Raw genomic sequence first — 17,531 nt, forward strand, 5'->3', positions numbered from 1 at the left:
TTACACATGTAAAACACCATTTTTCTAATACCTTATCCTTATACTTGAGTTAATGTAAAGAATGATTACAATATTTACCCTGAGATGCATATTCCCCCCGCCCACCACCACCACAGCTGGGTGTAAGACGCATTTAGTTTGGTCTGATAGGGAAAGAGACTATAGAATTGAGTCTGAGTCTGGTCCTGCAGCGCACACTCATGCAAAGCACTGGTAGGGAGCTTTGCCTAAGTTAACAGTGAGTAAGAAGGTAAGAGTACAGGGCTGGCTCTCAGGGGTATCTGCAAATTCTTTGGTTTTGTCTTTAGACTTCAACATTTTGTTCAGTATGAAAGGATGACAAGCAAGGGACATTGGGCTCTTGTTCAATAATATTACTTGTCAGTTTGTCAATTAGCCACAGACAATGTGCTGTTCTGCAAGTGTGTTATTGTTATGCTGAACAGATCCTCCAATGGCACACTCTATACCCACCAAACAGCAGCAGAGGTAGCTGCATGAAAACCATGCATTGCTCACAAACCCCTTGGAATAGGCAGAGGGACACATTCTCCAACCCTATGGCCCACAGGATCTTCACACTGGCTCTGGTCCCCAGCCCCAGGTCTCAGCTGCCCAGCTGGAAGGGAGGTATATTCCAGAGGACATCCCTGGGCAGCTGCTGCACGTGGTGCTTCAGAGTGGTGGGGAATTAGAGATGGTCAAAAACTGGAGAAAAGATAACATGGCCTCATACTGTAATATCATTTTTGCTTATTTTCACAGGAAGGAGGAAGATTTTTGTACCCTTGGCAAACCCCATTCATCTCCGTGACACAGAGGCCCATTTGTGGTTCACCACGCTGTGTCAGCAACTCTTCTCAGGCCTTACCTACTCACTACACCTCACACACTGGTATCATGATATTTATTTAAACGGTGACACGTAATACCTTGTTTGAAATCTAATACCACACTGGTCATTAGTGCCACTGCGAAATGTTTGTAACAACTCTGTAAATGAAATGATGGATACTCACTGCTATTCTGTCCCTGAGACTGTAATCGGACAAAGGTGACAAAACAGATTTCTTCTACAGAAAGGGGAAAGAAAATACGGTGACAGATGCCTTGTGCAGAAAAGAGGGCTCTGACTTGCTGCCTCTGAGTCAGCCAATCCTCCTGCAGCTTTGTAAGGGGGGAGGTGTGATCATAAACTCCTGTGTATTTGCACCCTACAGCTATTGAATAATCTTTGTACAAAATATGTCTTGTGAGGTATCATTTGAAAACAAATAACTCACTGATCATTAATATTCTTGTGTGATGTATCTACGTGGTGGGTATTAAGAGTTATTGGTGTATGCTGGACTCATTACTAAAGTGTGTTTAAACCAGGCATGTCAGGGGAAGTTGGTAGACAGGTCAGCCTTAGACAAAGGAAGGTGTATTTTCTTCTCTGACCACTCTGCTCATCAGGTAGAGACAATGAAGGTCGATTTTTACATATCGAGTCAGCAAAGCTATTAAGCAAACAAGTGGGGCAGGAGACAGCATGGCACCAACATTCTACAGGAAATAGAAGCTTGGGTTCAGTTTTAGTTTCCAAAGAATCCATTTCAAAGGGTTACTGGTTTATAGAAACAGGGGCAGATTCTGAACTGATAAGCAATTGAATGAATTGATTGGGGACAATATTACTGTACTATAAAAGTGTACACAGAGTGAGGTTTTTTCTAAAAGCAAATGACACACTGGTGATTAATATAATGAAATGTATGTATTATGAGAAAATATGGAGACTTAATGATATTCAATTTTCTAGTCTAGGGCCAAACAGGGAGAAACAAGTCTCACCCAGACAGGTGAGAAGGCAGCTATTTACCTGTATCCCATGTAAATTAAGGATGCTGGCATCAAAACATTGGAAGCCTCATTTACATACAGGTAGATGGAAAGCCCACAGGAAGGGAAGCATGAGGTCATCCTGCCTCTGGAAACAAAGCAACTGAACTGTTGAAGATATAAGTGAAGACAGAAGCCATCGTTGGTATCCATCACTAGACAGACAACAGAGAACAGAGCTCTTGCAAGCTGAGAAAGATGGGTCCTTCAATCAAGGGGTGACTGAAGTCTCTGGAAACTGAATATAGTTGAGAAACCTGTTTAAGCAAAGATCTTTCACCCAGGAAGACAAAGGAAGCCAGCACCTTGTACTTCTGTTGAAGGTCTTGGCTTCAGAAAAGTCAGCCATGGCTGGGAAGAAGGAAAATAGGTGAGGGACACCAGCTTGAACAAAGTCTATACCTTGCTAGATTTTTAGACTTTTAGATGTATGTTTTCACTTTTAATGGCTTGTAACCCTTTTAACTTTTTACTTAACCTATGTCCTATTGTTAATAAAGAGGAACAAATGAACCCTATTATTTCTCAGAACTCTCCAGGAGAGGGCTGGACATCTGGTTTTGGCAAAATTCAGGACTGGGGGTGTGTTGGGGTCGCTTTGCTGGTTATAACCAAGGCTTGTGGAAGCCAGCGTGGGGTTGTAGACAGACTGTTGGGGTCAGAGTTGCTGAACCAGGGCTGACTGCTTAGCACACAGACACTCAGAGTCTGACCTGAGTGCTAGTAGGCTGACAGTGAGCATCCCAGGAAAGCATTGTGAGGCAATCAGGGTTACAGGGTAAGAGGTGATACAACCCCTCACTGATCTGAATTTCATCCCAAACCCCGTAACCATCTCCCAGCCCACCCAGTCAATTCCTCACTATAGACCCTTGAACTGCAGACTGTTCTCTGTAGTCTGGAAGAGAGAAGAATGGTGCCATGAATGTAGCCAACCACTCCCACCTCTTGGATCTTCTCCACTCATGGATGGGAATGAGGTTGGAGAATGAACCAACTTAGATTTTATATATCTGTCAGAGACAAAACACAGGACACTCAAAAGTTGATATGGTAAATAATGATAGTCAGGTATGACTCTGCAGGCTTTCATCCTCATGGAAAACAATTTATCAGTCACACAATGTAACTCCTATTCTTCTGTATAAGTGAGAAAGCTACCTAAGTACTGTGTTTATGGCTTTAGAATTACAAGTGAGTATCAAGAACCGGTACCTCTCTCAGTTGCAAAGAAGAAGAAAATGAAGTTAATTAATGTGTTGTCCACATGGAACTTGAAAATTCTTTAGTCTAGGGAATACAATGTGCACTGGCTCTTCTCACTTACACTGAGGTGGGAAGTACAGTAACTACTCTGGATTTAATCAAAGCCTTCCCTAAGCCTTAATTAATTTCTGCACTTGATCTAATAATATTCAATGAAGCCTTTATAGTAACTATCAAAGCATATACAAACCCAAACCAATGCTTTTCTCCACTGTGAAATGGTCCATTATTTTGCTGTTTTATTTAAGAAGGGATTTTCATAAACCACGGAAAAACCCAAAATACATAAATGTGATTGGACCAGCTGGTGTTAACTGACATAGTCCCACTGATCTCATAGAGCTGGTCAGATGAGGATCTGGCCTGATTAGCAACAACTTTTGCTGAATCTCAGCAAAAAGTGTCAACCTAAAAACTAATAAATGGGGAGGGAGAGATGTTCCAGAAGGACAGTATTCAGCCAAAACTTAAACTCCTTTCTGGGCAAAAAGCCATGTACCTATATTCTTCACACACACTTTTTCTTTTCATATGCTATTCTGCAGTTACCTGGGAGGTCTGCCTCAGAAAACCAAAGTGCTGCATCGTTATCTCTCTAGTTTTCATCACGCTGTTACCTGCAGGATACAAGTCCTGATTCTCCAGAGCCACAGAAATGCAACTTAAAAAAAAAAATCTAATCTCATTTGGAACAACAATAGTATGCCCCCACTAACCACAAGCACAGCATCTCAGGACAAACAGCCTTGTGGGCCTCGGCGGTAGTAATTTTCAAACCTGTATTCTTCAGATTTGATTCTACAATATGAACATTGTATTTTCTCTGACATGTTCCTTTACATAGGTGAGAGCTCACACTATCCATTTGCAGGGAGACCATTACTAATAACGTGGCATAGCTTTGCTTGCAAAAATGAACCACAACAAACAGAATTTTTTTTTGCCCATCCTCTTTACATTATATTCATTTTTGCAAAGTAAAAAAACTTTCCCTGGCACAAATGGGATAGATTGCAATAGCAAAATATTATTTTCTTTACTACATTTTTGTAATGCAGATGAAAAACCAAATTTGCTTGATTTGCCAGCTTTCTGCAGCTAAAGATGGGTTGGGTGAATAGTTTGCATTAGGGCTGTCAAGCGATTAAAAAAATTAATTGTGATTAATCATGCGTTTAACAATTAATCATGATTAATTGAACTGTTAAACAATAATAAAATACCATTATTTAAATATTTTTGGATGTTTTCTACATTTTCATATATACTGATTTCAATTACAACACAACACGAAGTTTAGAATGCTCACTTTGTTTATTTTTTATTACAAATATTTCTGCTATAAAAACAGAAGAAATAGGATTTTTCAATTCACCTCATACAAGTACTGTAATACAATCTCTTTATCATGAAAGTTGAACTTACAAATGTAGAATTATGTACAAAAAATAACTGCATTCAAAACAATGTAAAACTTAAGAGCCTACAAGTCCACTCAGTCCTATTTCTTGTTCAGCCAATTGCTCAGACAAATAAGTTTGTTTACATTTGCAGGAGATAATGCTCCCTGCTTCTTGTTTACAAATGTCACCTGACAGTGAAAACAGGTGTTCTCATGGCACTGTTATTGCCGGCGTTGCAAGATATTTATGTGCCAGATGTGTTAAAGCATGTCCCTTCATGCTTCAGCCACCATTTCAAAGGACGTAAGTCCATGCTAATGAGGGGTTTTGCTTGATAACAATCCAAAGCAGTGCAGACCGACGCATGTTCATTTTCATCATCTCAGTCAGATGCCACCAGCAGAAGGTTGATTCTCTTTTTGTTGGTTCGGGTTCTGTAGTTTCCACATAGGAGTGTTGCTCTTTTAAGACTTCTGAAAACATGCTCCACACCTCATCCCTCTCAGATTTTGGAAGACCCTTCAGATTCTTAAACCTTCAGTCGAGTGCAGTAGCTATCTTTAGAAATTTCACATTGGTACCTTCTTTGTGTTTTGTCAAATCTGCAGTGAAAGTGGTCTTAAAATGAACATGTGCTGGGTCATCATCCGAGACTGCTATAACATGACATATATGGTAGAATGCGGGTCAAACAGAGCAGGAGACATAACAGTTCTCCCCAAGGAGTTCAGTCACAAATTTAATTATTGCATTACTTTTTTAAATGAGCGTCATCAGCATGGAAGCATGTACTCTGGAATGGTGACTGAAGGGGCATATGAATGTTTAGCATATCTGGCACATAAATACCTTGCAATGCCAGCTACAAAAGTGCTATGCGAATGCCTGTTCTCACTTTCAGGTGACATTGTAAATAAGAAGTTTTACATTGTTTTGTTTTTGAATGCAGTTACGTAACAAATAAAAACTACATTTATAAGTTGCACTTTCACAATAAAGGGATTGCATTACGGTACTGTATGAGGTGAACTGAAAAATACTATTTCTTTTGTTTATCATTTTTACTGTGCAAATATTTATAATAAAAAATATAAAGTGAGCACTGTATACTTACAGGTTTCAGAGTAACAGCCGTGTTAGTCTGTATTCGCAAAAAGAAAAGGAGGACTTGTGGCACCTTAGAGACTAACCAATTTATTAGAGCATAAGCTTTCGTGAGCTACAGCTCACTTCCTCAGATGCATATCGTGGAAACTGCAGCAGGCTTTATATATACACAGAGAATATGAAACAATACCTATTCCCACCCCACTGTCCTGCTGGTAATAGCTTATCTAAAGTGATTTCCAGCACAAATCCAGGTTTTCTCACCCTCCACCCCCCCACACAAATTCACTCTCCTGCTGAATTTGTGTGGGGGGGTGGAGGGTGAGAAAACCTGGATTTGTGCTGGAAATCACTTTAGATAAGCTATTACCAGCAGGACAGTGGGGTGGGAATAGGTATTGTTTCATATTCTCTGTGTATATATAAAGCCTGCTGCAGTTTCCACGATATGCATCTGAGGAAGTGAGCTGTAGCTCACGAAAGCTTATGCTCTAATAAATTGGTTAGTCTCTAAGGTGCCACAAGTCCTCCTTTTCTTTTTACTGTATACTTAGTATTCTGTGTTGTAATTGAAATAAATATATTTGAAAATGTAGAGAAACATCTAAAAATATTTAATAAATTTCAAATGGTATTCTATTGTTTAACAGTGCGATTAAAACTGTAATTAATCCTGATTAATTTTTTAAATCCTGATTAATTTTTTGAGTTAAATTGCATGAGTTATCTATGTTTAATCAACAGCCCTAGTTTATATTTTGTTGCAAGAAGTTCCTCCTCTTTGAAATCAGCATGAAAGCTTTTTAACTTGAAAAAATGTGAGATTTGAAGTCTACTGGGGTTTGACTTTGCTACTTTTCCAAGAACTTGGAAATTATAGAACCAAATTCTACTTTGATTTACAGTAGTATAAATCCAGAACAATCAACTTCATTGAATTTGGCCTGCATTTACAATAGTGAAGTAAAGACAGAATTTAATTCATGATCCTCAGAGAAATGCAGTGTACATAACACTGTCCTAAAGAAACAGCAAAAAGAATGACTATTGTCTGGTTTGCATGCTACGACTCATAAGAGAACAGAAAATCTACAATGTTCCTTTAGGGAGGCTGGCAAACAGAAGCTCTGAGAAGCTGATTAAGCCCATTTAGAAAAAGCCAGCACATGAGATATTATCTGATGTATTGTTTTGACTCTCAATAGGCTTAATTTATTTATTTTTGCACTTAAGACATACGTTATTTATTATTTATTCATAGTACAATAATGTCCCATAGGCCTTAACCAGGATCAGGACCCTTTGTGAAAGGTAATGTACAAACACAGATCTTTCAAACACATGGTCTTACAATCTGAAGGTATGGATAGACTAGAGTTTGCGGATCTATTGTCATTCAAGTTAACTGAATGACAATTAACTCGAGTTAACAATTGTAAATGACAGTCTAGACGCTCCACAAACATTTGTTCCAGGACACAAATGTTTGTGGTTTACTTTAGGATGAATCCTAGAGTAAACCACAAACATCTGTGGTGTGTCTAGACTAGCATTTACAATTGTGTTGGTTAACCTGAGTTAATTGGCAATCAGTTAATTTGAGATATAACAGGACCATGAACAACTCTCTGGGACTGAAAAAGACAAAGAGTTTACAGTCTAGAGCCCTGTGCACATGTGTTAGCTAGCATGTACTGAACACACTCATTTTCCTAGTTTACAAAGGGCTGTAAAAAAAAAACCCAACAACCCACAGTAGAAAAGTGGTGGGGACAAAAGGGAACAACATGCAGTTCAAGTACAGGTATTCAGGTGATGACAAACCCACATCTTGTTTGTTCTGTTTTTTATTATTTTTCTTTAGCTCATTAGTGGGCAGATGGGAAGGATGGGGTATGACCGGAGAGGGTGAGTAAATAGGAGAATAAGAGTAGAAAGAAGTAAGAAGGGGAGGAGAGACATTGAAGGGGAGACATCTTGTTCATTCACTGTGCTTGCTGTTTTCTTATAGCTTTTTAAAATGTACTTTTGTCTTTTTTTTTTTAAAATAATCATAGTTGGCCACATGCCCAGATGATAGTCACAGAGGAGACATACAGCAGTCATCAAACAGGTATATTTAAACAAACGGTCATTGTTCTCTAGAAATGACTTCAGATAAGGAAGAAAGAAAACCTTTGCTTTGATCTGAGTATAATGGATGTTATTTAATTACTTAAAACAAAAGTTTTGTAGTGAGAATTTTGACTGCAGTTGGAATTCTGTAATAACAGCAGCCAAAATGTTTGGATAGAACTGTTGGAGGAAATAAAAGGATCACTGCATCATGGAGTGGAAAAAATAATCAATGTTACTTATAACAAGTGCTCATCCAGCATTCTCTGGGGTGGGGAAGGGAGGGCATTATGCTTTTCTCATGTAGTACCTTTGACTTTAAGTATTTTATATTAATTTTTTTCTAGAGTCATCATAAATTTAACAGCCTCCAGTGCTTACGGTACAGTGATCCTAATCTTATCCTATGTCAAGCGAATCTTTTACAGCTCTAGGCTAAAAATATGATTTTCTATATTTGGCGAAAATCCCAGTGATAACATCCCAGTCAAGTTCTTTGAACTATAGTATAACAGCCAGATACGTCAGCGAGAGCCTCGTCCAAAGTCCAAGGATGAAAGTTCTATTTTTAAGAGAAGTCAATAAATAGAGATATGCTGACACAGAACTATGCAGGTTCAGGAGGTTGTTTCAAATATTTGTAATTTTATAGTTGGATTAAGAAAGATCAGACTCTTGAGTTACAACAAAGGTACCAATTCTGCAAAGAATGCCATGTGGGCAGATCCTTGTGCCCGTACAGGAACCCACTGAGGAGAATCAGATTCCACCTGAGTGTTGGGTCATGCATGTGCCGAGCTCACTGCAGGATGGAGGCCAACATTTACGATAAGATGCTGAGGGAAGAACATATTTGAAAAGGTGATCAGGGCATACCAAAGTCAACACAACAAACTGTTGAGCTGGTTTGATGCATCAGAAATGCATTGAATTCAATAGATTAGTCTGAACTGGACTCATGCACCCTTGGACTAAAATTCACCAAATTCAGCATTTTGGATAGTGTTTCACAGAGCTCTTCTTCAGAGATGTTTTCCATTCCAAAGCTTATCCACTGCTAAGCATGCTGAGATTTTAACTACCCAACTTCTTGTCCCTGGTCATATAATACCAGGATGGCTGCTTTTTAAAACCCTTCGGTTAATTCATCTTGATATCAGATTTTCACATCTTTCTGGATGACTGGGGTCAGAGGGAAAAGAGAGAAGGGTATTTATATGGATGTCTCAGGATAACAAAGCATAGATTGAAGCTTAGCTTTATGGCACCAGTTTCTATTATTAAACTAAATAAATTAATTTATACTCCTACAGCACTTAGAGGCCCCTAACCAGGTCAGGCCCCACCTTGTGCTAGGTGATCTACAAACATATGGTAAATTACAGTCCCTCAAAGAGTTTGCTATGTAATTGTTCTTGCAATTAACTAGAAAAAGCTGAGAATCTGAACGGTACTTAGTACTTTCCATTTTCAAACAAAAACTATGTGTTCCTCAGAACTAGGGCAAGTCAAAACATTTCTGTCTAAAGTTTTTTTTTTAATTATTAAATATTATAAACCCCATTTTAGAGAGGGGGAAACTAAAGCCAGAGAAGAAGTCACAATCAATCCTGGGACACAAAGATTTCTGGCTGTCACTCCAATTCTCGGGAATACTTTAAGTTTTTTGTCAGTTTTGGTATTTTTTGACTGCCTTAACTCCTGAAACAAATAAAACAAGTTAACTTGTCTCTAATGTGTGAGCATTAAGAGTATGCCCTTAAAACCCACTAATTCACGTTTCTTCAGCTTGCATTTTAACTTTTATAAAAAAAAAAAAGATATTTGAAGTTTCCCCTCTCGCCACCTACTGATTGTAGTTGGCAGCAGATGTGGGGTTTACCCATTCGCTCGATAAGGACACGGCCCATGTGAGGGGATGCAATCTTGTCTGGGCAGGAGATGTTGTGTGTATTGGGGTTGCCCTAACAACAGCAGCAGTGCTGTTTACCCAGTCATCACTCCCACTATGAAAGTAGCTGAAGGCAGTTACAACTAGGAAAACTATAAAAAATAGGTACCACCTATTAATGTTACCTCACCTGCATATTATTATAAAATCTCATTATAAAAAAAGAAGAGAAAAAGAATGGATGATCTAGCTCAGAGTTTGAAGATGCAAGGAAGTGGTAAGAAAGGGCAGCAGTTGGAGAGAAGGGTAGGGACTGAGATTATAGTGTAAGAATGGGGACAGAATAGCATTTCCTTGTCCTCTTCGTGATTGCCTCTGTTCAGGTTATGGTCAGAGAAGCCAAATACCATCCCTTTTTGGATGTCTATTCTGTTTCCAGAAGAACCAAAACACAAAAATCCAGCTCATGTCATGAAACTGTTGTGCAAGGTACTGTAGAAATACAGCAAAGAGAATTCCTGGCCTGAAGAATGTACAGTCTGGGAATATCTGAGCACTCTACCTATGCTAGAATTGTATATATACTATATTTATGGCCTTCAGAGGTGAAAGTAAGCCGGTATGGTCCGGCGTACCGGCAAGAGCCGGTATGCCCTGTCGGACCGGACCAGCTTCCCCAGGCTGGCGATTTAAAGGGCCAAGGGCTTCCTGCAGCGACTGGAGCCCTGGGCCCTTTATATCGCTGTCCGAGCCCGGCTGCCGGAGCCCTGGGGTCACGGCAGCAGGGCTCCGGCGGTCATTTGAAGGGCCAGAGGCTCTGGCTACTGCGGGGAGCCCCGGGCCCTTAAAATCGTTGCCCAAGCCCCGCTGCTGGAGCCGTGGGGTAGCAGCCAAAGGGCTCTGGCAAGTGATTTAAAGGGCCTGGGGTTCCGGCCGTGGGGAGCCCCGGGCCCTTTAAACTGCTGCCTGAACCCCGCTCCCAGAGCCCTGGGGTAGCAGCAGCAGGGCTCTGGTGGTGATTTAAAGGTCCCTGGAGCTCCCAGCCACTGCTACCACAGTGGAGCCCCAGGCCCTTTAAATCTCCACCCGAGCCCTGGGGTAGCGGCAGCAGCTGGGAGCCCCTGGGACTCAGTCAATGATTTAAAGGGCCTGGAGCTCCGGCTGCAGTAGCAGCCGCTGGAGCCCCAGGCCCTTTAAATCACCCCTGAGCCCCGGGGCTCCCAGCCGCCTCTGCAGCTGGTAGCTCTGGGGGTGATGTAAAGGGCCCAGGGCTCCCAGCCGCTGCTACCGCAGCCAGAGCCCCAGGGCCTTTAAATCTTGATTTAAAGGACCCGGGTATTAAAGGCCCCGCCTCTTCCGTTGAGGCCATGCCTCCTGCTCAGGACTCCAGCGTACCGGTAAGTCCTTTAACTTACTTTCAACCCTGATGGCCTTAGACATATATTTGGTGCAGTCTTCAACGTTATCACAATACAGTATCATCCCTGAGACCAATATTTATGGAAGACTTCACCACCCTTGCTACAGATAAAGCGCTGAAAGCCATGAAATTCTAAGTCTTAAAATGCCTATCAACTATGTGACATAAGGCACCACCATATGATTAAAGGAGAGTGTCAGCTGTGGTTTTAAGTTTCTGGATTTTTTTAATCACAGTGCTATTGTTGTTTAAGCAGTGTGTTAATATCGGTCTGTAAAGGCAGCGCCCTTTATTTATATCATAAAATAATAGACCTATACTTTTTAAGTTAAGCAAAGCTGTGGGAAATTACTGGCCTGTAGGGTTAGACTGGCAGAGCGTTAGTCACAGCCTCAGTTACACATGAATGTATTTGAAAGGAATAAGAAATAATCAGACAATTTAGAAGTAATAACAATCACTGTATCTGTAGACTAACCTAAAATGAGTTTTATAATTCTGTAATGAGTTCCATAGATCTTTCAATTCTTAGGAAAGATAAACTTTCAAGGAACCTATTAGTATAACAACATTATGATTTAATACAATTAGTGATAGCATGGAAAACTTCAGGCTGAGATAGCTGACTAGCCAGGAGAGTAACAGATAGCTCATCGGATAGGTGTTACAAGCTTACCTCCCTGGGTGGTCATACTAGGCATACCTAAATGTCTTCTGCAGGGGTGTAATCCGAGAATTGCCCCGGAGCAGAATGTGTGTGTTGCTGTCACAATTATGATTTTGTACAGTGCAAGTTTTGATTGACCAAAACACAGTCTGATACAGATGGTAACAACATGTGGCTTGTCAAAACTAAAAAAAAACCCATACATTAAGATGGTTAAAATCCTGATAGTTAGATTTATAGCAGTGACTGAAATGACCTGGAGGTGGGCAGCACAGCCATGGGATATTTTCTACAAGCTCAAGAAGCCCCCCAAATGAGTCGTCACAGAAGAATCTTTAAAAGGACTTTTGCACTACTCTGTAGTGTATAAATGTTAAGTTTATTAAAGTGTGTTTGGGGTATTCTCTATACAGAGGGCTGGAAGTTCCAGGAATACTGCAGTAACTACCGCAATTCATCAATACTGACTTTTTAATAGTATCCACTGTATTCATCTGTTGGCGTTTCTGGTATTTACAAAGGATGTAGTGATCCATTAGTGACTCGTTAACAACCTGTAAAGCCTCCAAATTGTTCATTTCAAATCAAATTTTCACATAAGCCAGTTTTTAAAGAACTCAACACGCAGAAGTAAGGCCAGTTTTTCAAAACACCTCACTCCCCTCCCCTGTAGGTACCTAAGTAAGAGCTAGATTTTCAAAAAAGCTCACCACAATCTAACCCTTTCTTTTGGTGCCTAAATGGCAGCTGAGCTCTTTTGAGCCCTGCTATTATATGCAATGTTATATTCCTATTATTTTCTCTTTGTCTTTCCTCTCTCTCTCTAATTTTCTGTACCCTTCAGTCATGTCTGATTCCTAGTTAGACTGCATATTCTCTGAGACGGGGTATCTATTTTGTCCTTGTTTAGTGCCCAGCACAATAGGGTCCCAGTTCTCACTAGGGCCTCTGAACACTACTGTAAGACAAATAAATAATACTAACAGGTCACTTGAAGTCGTTTCATCTAGATGAAAGGGAACTCTTTGTATTGTTAGGCATCTAGAAATTATTTTGCAGTTGTGGCAACATTTTTATGTCTTGGTTTTATGGCCAACACCACAGTTAATTAATGGAAAGCTTTCCTATACTGATCAATGCACAGATTCTGATCTCAACTTCACTAGTGTAAATTTTGAGTAAATCCATTTAAGTCACAGGAGTTATTCTAGATTTACCCAGAGGTGACAAAGTGGGATTTAGCTTTTCATTTGCAGTGGGGATGATGAAAGATAACATGGAAGTTAACTGGTAAAGTCACAATAGCAGATATTCCCTTGTATGTCACTGAGTTACTGTGTGACATACAGTATATCATATGCTGTTTTGACAGTATCATGCTGCAATTTAGGAAGTTAACTCAGATCATCACTTCAGAATAATTATAAGGTTAAACATAAAATTGTTTCCCGCTCCCCTGTCCTTAGTTAAATAAAAAGATAAGGGAATGCAAAATACATAGCTCAATAACTGCAATTTGATCTTTCCGAATTCCTGCTTCAGGTGTTTTAAGCTTCACGTTTATGTAAGCCTGTGACCCTAAAAGGAGATCACTTTCACCCGACGTGGTTCAGAGTGGTGTTAAAATCATAAATCCTCATCTAGAGCCAGTTAAACATTTAAAGACATGATGAAGGCATAGAGCAATGTTCACATAAAAGTGCCTTCCACCTCCAGTCATATTTTTAATGACCCAGAGGCAACAGTAGGTTAGTAGCAAACCACAAAATTTCACGATTTAAACTCCGTTGCCACTCAACTGAAGATTACTGACACCCATAGGGTTGGCATTAACAAAGCGTGGCACCAGAACATTCTATTTGAATAATGACATTGGGCTATGGATTCTACACCTAAACATAAGTCACCTCAGGCAGTCATCTTGTGGAATCCAGGAAAGTTTTGATGCCTAAATAGTGTCTTCCTCTGCAAGTAGTTACACTGAAACCAGCACAGTTACACCCTGAGTAGGGTACTAATCAACATGAATAAAGCTACCAGAACCAGGCCATGTCACAGATAAAAACCCAAAGTTTATCATTCAGCAATCAAGAAAGTATGAAAATAGGAAAAGTCAAGACACATTTGACAAATTCTTGGCTGAAGCAATAGGCCTTGTACTCATTTAAAAGCTGACAAATTTAGTCAACCATCCAAGTTCCACAGTCCAGAACCCTCCACTATTTTTGCACTCCTCAGTGGGGTACATCATGGTACTGTCAGCAAAGCCTCTCATCTGATCAGTGCGTGCTGAAGATCCACCATACTTGCTTCCGTGAAAGGGAACATCTCAGATTATTATTGCACCTTAGTCAGCATATCAGATAACTGGTTTCAGAAAAGAAACATGGGCATGAGAACTTTAAGAGAACTGAACAGACCCACCCACAGCAAAACAACAACAAGAAAAACCGTTAACACAGTTAGGGTTGAGAATGCTTTCCCCATTCAAAATTATTTACTGGACTGTTATCCAGCACTTGAGAATGTACTTATTATAAGTCAGGAAATTCTCAATTTAAGGGTCCATCACCAACTTTATCCCCCATCTGTCTATTAAGCTATTTTCTTTGTGCACCCTGTGACTGATATTATAGACACATGGGATATCTGAGTCTATTGTATCAGCTTCATAACTATATTTATATGTCTGGGCTAGGGGGTTTATTTTAGCTCCCTGGGGGAGTTACAGGAATTACAGGAGATTGTGCAGGAACTAAAATCACTGAGGGACAGTTAAATGTAAATCCCTTGGCAATTAAATAAGACTGGAGAAGCCTCAGCCCCTGGGAGAAATTGCATAGGCTCGCTTGAACTGGTGGAAGAAGGCTGCCAAACAAAGAACTGAGAAGTGCATAATGTGACTAGCCTGACATAGGGGAAGGAAGTCACTGTCACTCGATCCAAGAACTGACATGACCAGTGATTCAAAGGGACCCAGACTCTGTGGGAAGGGTTTGAAGTTCTTTGTTCCCATCAGGGTCTCCATACAGGAGTGACAGGGTGACTGTATGGTAAGCTAAGACTGGCATGTAAGCTGTTAATTGTTAAGATATTTATTCAGAACAAAATCATTACAGAGAACATAACACTTTGTACTATGAAGGTGGACTGGTCACTGATTAACCCTGTCATTGCCTCAGAGAGAGCAGGTGCTGAACTAAAGTCAGATCTGCTGAGATAATCACAGTGAATTGCAGGAGGAATTGCCACCTAAATCCATGGACCAGAGGGACAGACTAACAAGACTCCTCCATAAGTAAGGTGATAGCTAGAGCCTGAGACCTAAGTGGAGTGTCCCCCAGGTGGTCACAAAGCGGGTCAGAGATGCAGTTACCTCAGATACAGTGACACACACCACCATGGTATCCGATTCCCTGCCCCACCTTCAATATATAAGCCAGGCACATCACCCATCCTTATGGCCCACTTCTCTCTCAAGACACTCATTATAATGATACACCCCTGCCAATCTTGGCTACAGTCTCACATCCATTTTCTAGATAGTGCTAAGAGAATCCCATTTCCCCTGCCTAACTTCTTCCTGACTCTCTAGTACTTCACAACCAGCTTCTTGATATCATCTGGGATTACAGTTTATATTATGGAAATAAATAATATATTAGAAAGCATGCACACAAAGATGATGCAGTCCACGGACATATCTTCTGTATTACAAAAATCTGGTGACCTCAATGGTTTATTCAGGGTATAAGGCACCAAAGTGGCTTGGCAAATGGCTGCACAATTGTTAACCCCTTAATAAGATACCTTTTAGTTGTGAACCTACGTGGGTGGCAATGTCTGCCTGAGTCTAGAGAGAGCCTGCAACAAGAGCTCTCAGAGGAGAAGAGATGGGAGAAAGACAAGTGTTTATTAAGACCCAAAGAGAGTACTTTTAAGTGCTCATTTTTCTCTTGAGAGTATGAGAGACAGAGAGTCTATTTGCTTTAATATCCATATGCTCAGGAACGTGGTGACCTTTTTATATATACAGGAGAGCAAGATTGCTCACCAGGCAGGTGGTCTCAAACTCTCATAGCTCTAATTTATAATTTTTAATTGGAGCTACATTTGACTGCTGTACTTTCAGTACATCTATCTGAGCATTATTCCTCTACTTTCAGTAGAGGTAATTTCCAACTAATGATAGTTTTTATGGCCATGCCCTTACACTGATTTATGCAAACTGGAAGAAAGGTTTTAGAAATTCTCTAAATTAGCTTAAAACTGGTTTTGAAAACCCCCAATTCAGTTATAGTAAGGCAAAAGATATGTTAAAATGACTCCATCAGAGAACAGGTTATGATAGGTTTCCTTAAGCAACAAAAATCAGCAAAGTAAATTATTTTTTTTTTAGTAATAAGACACTTACCAGTTTTCTTTAAAGCTGTTGATCAAATGGTTCAGCAAATATACAATATGCTGTAAAACCTCAGCAGCCATTTACCTTGAAGCCTGACACACACACACGCTAGCAGAAAACGTCGTTACAAATAAAAAACTACTTGGGCCGAGATCGGCAGAGGTTTCTTTCGGTTGTTTGTTCTGGAGGAGGAATTTTGCTTCACTGATCAAACTTAGGCCATGTCATTACTACAACGTTACACTGGTGTACCGCTGCCAATTTTTATATATCACTCAGGCATGGCATGAACTCACCACAAGTGGGAAAATTCAGTGTCCCACCGATAGGTATCCCAGTGTGCCCTGCACCAAAATGAGAGCTGCGTTGACGGTGGAGAAGCAAATGGTGATCATGCTCTGGAGGCTTGTAGTGCTGCATTGCTACTGATCAGTGAACAATCAATCAATTAGGAGCTGGGAAATCCACAGTAGGGGCCATTGTCATGCTACTCTGTAGGGCCATTAAGCATATCCTGCTGCACAGAACAGTGACTCTTGGCAACGTACCAGAAAGAGTGGATGGATTTGCAGCAATGGAGTTCCCAAACTGCGGTGGGATGCTAGACATCATGGATATCCTGATTCTGGGACCAGCCTACTTGGTCAGTACTTACATAAACTGAAAGCGATACTTTCCCATGGTTATGCAAGTCCCAGTGGATCACCGCAGATGCTTTGCTGATATCAGAGTGGGTTAGTCAGCGAAGGAGCATGATGCTTGCATCTTTAAGAACACCGGATTTTTCCAAAAGCTGCAACCCTGGAACTCTTCTCCAATCAAAACATTCCCACTGGTGATGCTGAAATGCCAATCGTAATTCTGGGGGGACCCAGCCTAGCCATTGCTCCCCTGACTCACGAAGCCATATTCTGGCCACTGTGGCAGCACCAAAGACAGTTTCAACTACCAGTTCAGCAGGTGCAGGATGACTGTGGAATGTGCTTTCGGTAGATGAAAGGGTTGCTGGCTCTGTTTACTGACTAGACTGTATCCAAGCAAGGCACACATCCCCATGGTTACAGCTCCATGCTGTGTACCACATATCATCTGTGGGGAAAAGGCTACCAGCGAGGCGGCCTGGCTGTCTGCTGAATTTAAACAGCCAGACACAAGGGCTATTAGAAGAACCAACCATGGAGCTGTACAGATCAGAGAGGCCTTAAAAGACCGTTTTAACAGTCAGCCACAGTAGTGTGTGACACTTTTATGAAATTATTGACTCCCATTACAAATTCTGTAATGCAGCAATTATGCTTGGTATAAACATAAATAAACTCTGAGTTTCTGAAACTAGAACTTTAACTTCTTTTACTGTTTCTTTTCCCCATAAC

At 40.6% G+C, this 17,531-nt stretch overlaps 1 long non-coding RNA gene across 1 annotated transcript in view; it reads right to left on the reverse strand.

The window, feature by feature from the left end:
* LOC140916159 (uncharacterized) overlaps positions 1–16,773 on the reverse strand; it is a 157,630-nt gene extending 140,857 nt beyond the window's left edge. The window contains exon 1 of the long non-coding RNA XR_012160445.1: positions 16,168–16,773. This is a non-coding gene — a long non-coding RNA (uncharacterized lncRNA). The remainder of the gene's footprint in view (positions 1–16,167) is intronic.
* Between the last annotated feature and the right edge of the window lie 758 nt (positions 16,774–17,531).

Source organism: Lepidochelys kempii, chromosome 1 (assembly GCF_965140265.1).
Source record: "Lepidochelys kempii isolate rLepKem1 chromosome 1, rLepKem1.hap2, whole genome shotgun sequence".
Classification (NCBI taxonomy): domain Eukaryota; kingdom Metazoa; phylum Chordata; order Testudines; family Cheloniidae; genus Lepidochelys; species Lepidochelys kempii.